Source organism: Poecilia reticulata, linkage group LG11 (assembly GCF_000633615.1).
Source record: "Poecilia reticulata strain Guanapo linkage group LG11, Guppy_female_1.0+MT, whole genome shotgun sequence".
Taxonomy (NCBI): Eukaryota; Metazoa; Chordata; class Actinopteri; order Cyprinodontiformes; family Poeciliidae; genus Poecilia; species Poecilia reticulata.
This window is the reverse complement of record NC_024341.1, coordinates 871,603-878,578: the sequence shown is the minus strand read 5'-3', so window position 1 is coordinate 878,578 and position 6,976 is coordinate 871,603. Positions and strand designations below refer to the sequence as shown.

Genomic DNA, 6,976 nt, shown 5'->3' with positions numbered 1-6,976 from the left:
TGTGATAACAAGTAAAGTCTTAATAGTTGCTTGTCTTTTCCTTACTTTTCATTTTGAAAATGAAAAACATCAAAGAGAAAATGAAATGACTAACCTCTTTATTACAGCTCAGAAAGGCAGTCATGTTTAGTATTGGTGCCAAGGAAACATATGATTCAAGATTATTTTATCACAACAGTTACAGTTTTTCCCTGAAAGGCTTGAAACTCTAATTAATCATTCCCCTCTACTTCAGTGGTATGGTGTCTGCCATTTCTTCACAGAAAGCTTAATGCTGAATGAGAGGAAATACAAATCCAACATCTCTTTGGAAGCAAGCAAGCATCTGAGCTGCTGGGTAAGTTTAAAAGGGGAAGAAAAATCAACAACATATTTAAACAGATTGTGAAAACACTTCCATCTGTTGCCTTTGGCTCACCACCACTCACCAGATGGAGGAGTTATCATTAAGAATGCTAACTGCAAGAATGCTGCCAACAGGCTTCTTCAGAGATCCATTACTCCTGGGTTTGCAGTGTAAAAGAATGCCCATCTTTATTCAATAGATTCTCCATTTAAAGCACTGTCTGGTAAGGCAATGAGAGAGTAGGAAAGTGAGCATTTGAGGAGCTGGATCAGCTGAAAAATGCTCAGCCACACAGCACAGCTAATCTCAGGCTCTATTCAGGTGAGGAAATTAAAACTGCAGGCACTATTTTATGTCCCACGCAAAATCAATCTTTTAATTAAGTACATCAGTGCATCTTTAACAAGCATGAATCATTTCACAGAGGATTAGAGAAATTAACAGAGCATAGGACAGATAGTAACTAGACATATTAACTTGATGTAATTTTCAGCTGATTAATTACACATGTTCATATGGAGAAGTTTTGCATTCTAGCACAATGTTAAGCTAAACTACGTCCAATTAGGTGGATATTTATGTCCACTTTGAGTTGTTCTCTTGTTAGGCTGCTTCAATATTCAGTTAAATGACTAAATATTCACTAATAATCTGGATATTATTTAATAGTAAAATCATTTAAAAGGCAGTGGATTTCAGTTAAAATACCAGAACAATATCATGTTTAATAAAGCCAACGACTTTTTAAAATACTGACACATTTTGGAGCAGACTAAGGTTAAATCTCTGACATGTCATTGCATCCACTATGCAGCCACTTAATGTTGGGTGTGCTAAATATTAAAATGTCAAAATGACTGACAAGAAATATTTCACTTTTATACAATATTCTAATTTTGGGAGATGTACTAGTATTTCTCCATGTCACTTTATAAAATAATAAAATATAAATAAAATAATAAAAAAATGAAATTACAATAATGAAAAATAATTTTTTCTTGAATACAGTAATTTAAATAATTAAAAGAAAGCAACAAATCAAAAGGACAGCAATACTGCCGCTACTTCCTCTAACACAACTAAACTTTTTAGAGGGATGGGTTTCTGTTCTAACTTTTACTCTCGATCTCTGAGAGGAAAAGAAATGGAGGACATATTCAAAATCTTTAAAACATATTCTTCTTCAGTCAGCAGACATCCAGGGTTTTCCCAGAAAGCCCAGCACTGGTGTGGTCCACCAGCGGCCCACCATGTTTTGTGTTAAAAATGTCAACAGGAAATTTGTGAATATGACAAGCTAATTATGTGTTAGTTGCTGACAACATTGCTGACAATACTAAAATACGATAAAATATAATTCAAATAAAAAACATGATTTTAAGTGGATCTTAAGACAAGCTTTGTAATATTGATCACATTTAAAAGCAAAATACATTAAAAGAAATATTAAGCACATTGATGAGTAAATGATGAGTCCATATGTTTAACTAAATATTCCCAGAATACAACATTCAAGTATTTATTGTATGAAGTTTTGTTGTGTTTACTTAATCAATCTCTTATGTTTAGAAATGTCTACAGCGTGGTGCACTATTTTGATTTGACGGTTGTGATTGGTCATTACTTTACTTATCAAAGTGAATGCACTATTTACTAGAAACTGTTGGATGATTGGAGACCTGTCTGTGTTTGACTGATTCATTTACATAGACTTGCAAATAATCTGCTGTTTTGTAATTCAATTTTTTAAAATTATTTTCGTTGAATATTCCTTTGGATTGGAGTACGCTTTAATAATCGCAAAGTATGTTATGTTGTAATTTTGTCTGTATTATGCAGCATGTCATTCTTAATTCTGTTTTTATATATTTTTATCTTTGTGTGACTCTACATGTTTTGATTGTTAGTCACTTTGCTGCTGTTACAATAGAATGTTCACACTGTGGGACAATAAAGGATATTTTTATTCAACTGTATAAAGTTGTGAGCGCACACACAGAGCCAAGCGTGTACCAGAACACGCACTGAGCGTTTTTGAGCGAGCATGTGTGAGATAAACAAACACAAAGTGTGACTCAGTCTTTTTAATTGTAATTGAGCTTTTAGAGGTTTGTGTTGAGTGTCCAAGCAAGTGGTGAAGTTTTTATACTTGACATGTATATAAGGTTGGACAATAAATCAATACCAACATATATTGCCACAGACACATGATCAATATCCATAGATATGACAGCTGAATATTCAATAGTCAACATATAGGCTATTCCCTGAACTCTAATCCAGAACCATAATGTATTTTGCTTTTAAATCCAGACCGTGGCTGTGTGGGTAGAGTAGTCGTCTTGCGATCGGAAGGTTGTAGGTTTGATTCCAGCTTCCTGCCACATGTCGATGTGCCCTTGGGCAAGGCACTTAACCCAAATTGCCTACTGATCTGTGTATCAGTGTATAAATGTCTGAGTGTTTGTGAGTGCGAATGGGTGAATGTGACTCTAGTGTAAAGAACTTTGAGTGGTCAAAAATGACTGGAAAAACGCTATATAAGTTCAGTCCATTTACCAGTTCCATTTATATGGCATTCTGGGAGATGTAGACAGACAAAAGACTTTGGCTGCTCACTGCCAGCTAAGTAAGGTGGGTGACATCAACTAACTCACTCTTTGGTTACCTGGCAGCAACTTGTTCGGTAACTTGTGCAGTTTAAAGTTTTGCCACTGTGCCTCACAACGACTTCAAAATAAATGCTGTGGATAAAACAGGAAAGGTCACGCCAAAAGACTAATCAATAATTAATGATATCGACTATCATCACTATCGACTGACATGAAACGCATTATAAGTTTTGAAGCCATATTGTCCAGCCTCTACGTTGGTGCAGAACTCACTGAAAACACAGCATCTCCTCTAGAGCGCTTCTAACCAGTCCTGCCTCAGTCCGCCTCGGCCAGATTCATCTCCATTAGCAGATCCAACTGGCCGCACTGAGCACTGAGGAATTGATTTAACTGACAGAATAACACCTTTGTTGATTGTCCCATGATTTACGTCACTGAAAACTCCAAATGACATTTCTCATATGGTTTAACAGTGGATCAGCAGACATTATACTTCTATCATGTTCGAAATAAATAAATAAATAAATAAATAAATAAATAAATAAATAAATAAATAAACCATTTGGGGTGCATAAATTCTTGCTCTCACAAAAATCTGCCTATTTACCCAAAGCTCCTCCTCAGAGCTGCAGTCTCCAGTCGAGCCTCTGCCTCACAGAGCAGCCCTCCACCACGCCTGCTCCCTCTCAGCTCCTCCAGACTAGCGACAGCAGTAATTCGGAAAAAACCTGGTGGAACTGAGCACCTGCTAAGATCATCATAGGAACTGCTTCCCAAGTACAACGCTCTTAAGAACAATTAAAAACGGCTTAATAAAGGAACATGGGGGTGGGCGGTGTCAGAAAGAGCAGGAGTTTCTTAAAGAGACAAAGGCCCAATTTCAAGATATGAAATTTATTTTAAGTTATGTTTGATATTTTACTACATTTTTAATAACTGAAGGTAACATAGTTATTTGTCTGTGCTATAGAATGGCATAATGTGCCTGGAAAATACATAATACTGCCCCCTTAAGGCTCTTGCCTAATCACACAGATGATAAATAAATAAAAGCAGACACTGCTCACTTTAATCCATTAATAACTTCCCCAAGACACTCAGACATACAAGGTGCTGCTGGACTGTTTAAAGACATCCACTAAAGGAAAATGTGTATGTCGTTTAACACACAAAACTACTTCCTGACAAATGAACTCCCAGACACACACAAAGGCCAGTAGGATGTCGATTAGCAGGTCCTGATGAATGGAAACATGGCTTTAGAAAAGTGCAAGGACTCGGGTGCTCCGGTAAAAGCATTAAAAATGCAAAGCAGCCCTTTTAGCTGCTGCCATTGCATGCCTTGCTTTTGAAGATAAATGCTGCACTGAAGTGCTGCTCCTGAATGGCTGCGGCTGTCTGAGAAATCAGAAGGCTGCTTAATCCCAGAGAACCCGGCAGGGTGTTCAGCACGTATCTGAGAGCGAACAGCTCCAAACCTGAGCAGAAACACTCCAGTGCTCACCACACAGACCGAGGTCCAAGACGCTCTTCCTCTTCGTTTTCCTCTTTTTGAAACACAGGCACACAATTTAATATTCCTGCTGAAGTCTTGGGAATGGCAGTGTCATGTTTTGACAGTAAAAACAAAGCAAAAATCAGATGGGAAGTAAAACACACATCATACATCCCCACACATACACACACACGCACACACACACACTCCCAAGCTGTCAGATATCAATCTGAAGTGTTTGTCAAGGGAGCAGAGAGGCAGCTCTGTGTTACAGGATCAGAGCATGGTCAGTTCAGATAAGCAGGATCCAGTGAGCAGCAGAGAGGCTTCTGTTCCTGCTCATAGCTCACCCTTCAGACATGGACCGTCCTCCATTAATCTGACAGTCACTGAACACATCACTTTCATGTCTGAACGCTTCGTCTGGTGTGGGGATGTGAAGATTAACCTATTCATTCACATTTGTGAAAGTGAGTGCCTTGGTAGAGCAACAGTGTTTCTGAATGAAATCTAGACGTATCGCTCTCTTCACATCAAATCTGAAAGTTTTTGAACGGAGGAGAAAAATGAGACTGCAGGCATCACCCTGAGCCGCAGCAAACCCAACAACATTCAGACATCAAGTTTATGTGTGACAATAGGGACGGGGATTTATCGTGTCATTTATTATGGAAAATTTCTTATCGATTGCCTTGATTAATTTCAATTTAGATAAAAAAAAACTGATTGAAATTTTATTTTTACTCCACTGTTTATTCCACAAGAACGTCAATAAATATCTGTAAATTTGAATTAAATAAATTGAGTTACTATGAGCAGTTAAATTACATGAATCACTGCAATAAAAAAATGCCTGTTTGAAATGGGAATATTTTTCCAGAACAATTTTTGTGTCTGTGGCGCCATGAATGCTGCCATGCAGTCGCAGCCACACAGAGACCTAAAAAAGACATAATACACATTTTTATCATTATCACAATAGTATTCTGATAAAATTCCAAGTCCATATCACTCAGCTTATATGACACTATCTAGAAAAAATATATATTTAAAGTATATTAGCATACAATGTTTCCATTACTGTGGAATCCTCTGGATAAAACCTTCCTGTACATTTTGTATTGTATTTATACATCTGCCACTTCTTCAGGTTGTTCATTAATGTTTTTCACATGAAAGCAGCAGCATAACATTTTAATAGGAGTTAATTGTGAATTTATGTCCGATAAGCTTTCCAGAATGTCAGAAGCAGTCAGAATGACTCAGATTGGTACAGTGGATTGTAAACATCTCAACAAATGGTTAATAAAAAAGTAAGATTGCATTTTCATTTGATACTAAATAAACAATAGATGTTGATTCTGTTGATTGAATCAGAAGTGATCTCAGACTGTTGGGGCTTCAGAGCGGAGCTGCTGTTGGATTCATCTGTTTCTATTCCTGCTGTGGGGAGTTTTATTATTGTCAGTAACGACTCCTACTGTTCGGAAAGATAACTGGAATGAAGGATGTTTGAATTGAAATTTTTTTTGTAAAGTGCCTTGAGACAAGATTCATTAAGAACTGGCGCTGCTGTATAAATAAAACTGAACTGAATTGAAATGCAGCTATTGTGGCAAAATCAAAGCATTTTGGGCGTCATCAGGTCTGAAGAATCAGCTCCCTGAGTCATCCGTTTGCACTGCTTTGATCTACATGATGTTGAATCAACACATGGAATTTGACTGAATGAAGGGGAACTGAACAGAATCCAATGCCTGTTCACTGGTCTTTATTGTGTGTATGCCTTATAAAGGTTCACTTCAATAAAAACGTATCAAGACAGGACAATACAAGCAGGTGGAACATCTAAATATTTAATTCTACTAACTACTACTACTACTTAAAAACACTGAAAATTCCAGTAGTATAAACAACAAAAAATAAAGAAAATGCTTTTTTTTTTTTTTTTTACATTTTTTGAATGTGCCTCTCTGTCCAATAAGAAGTTGAAAGTCCTGGGTCTAGTCAAAGCCCACCTTCTGAGATGTGATGGGGTAACTTCAAACACCCAGGACACCTCTCATATGTCTCACAGGTGAACGTAAGAAACCAGGCAAAGATCCAGTAGAACAGCAGCAGAATGAATGAGTTTACACTGAAGACTGGCTGTGAGGGCCGATCGTCACAACTTCTGCCTCAGGCAGAGACAGTTATCTTTTGGTTCATCAGTAAACAATGGTCATTTTGTAAACTAAGACTGGAGTATTTCAATCTCTTTTTCCCCCAGAGGTAAATAAAAACAAGATCAGACATTAATAATGTCAATAAAAAAGTAAATATGTATGAATTTCAGATATATGGATAGTGATACAAAGGTAGCAGCAGCTCAGTGCTGTCAAATACTAAAGAAGTTTTACTCAAACCGATCAGCTGAGAGCTAACCTGCTGATAGAAATCTGAGTCGCAGTGTATAGCTACAGTGTGTAACCACAGTGTGTAACCACAGTGTGTAGCCACAGTGTGTAACCACAGTGTGTA

The 6,976-nt window shown here is 37.2% G+C and overlaps 1 protein-coding gene across 3 annotated transcripts in view; it reads right to left on the bottom strand.

The window, feature by feature from the left end:
- Positions 1 to 6,976, bottom strand: part of phf14 (PHD finger protein 14) — a 107,481-nt gene that overhangs the window by 42,816 nt on the left and 57,689 nt on the right. The gene's annotated exons all lie outside the window — the stretch shown is intronic.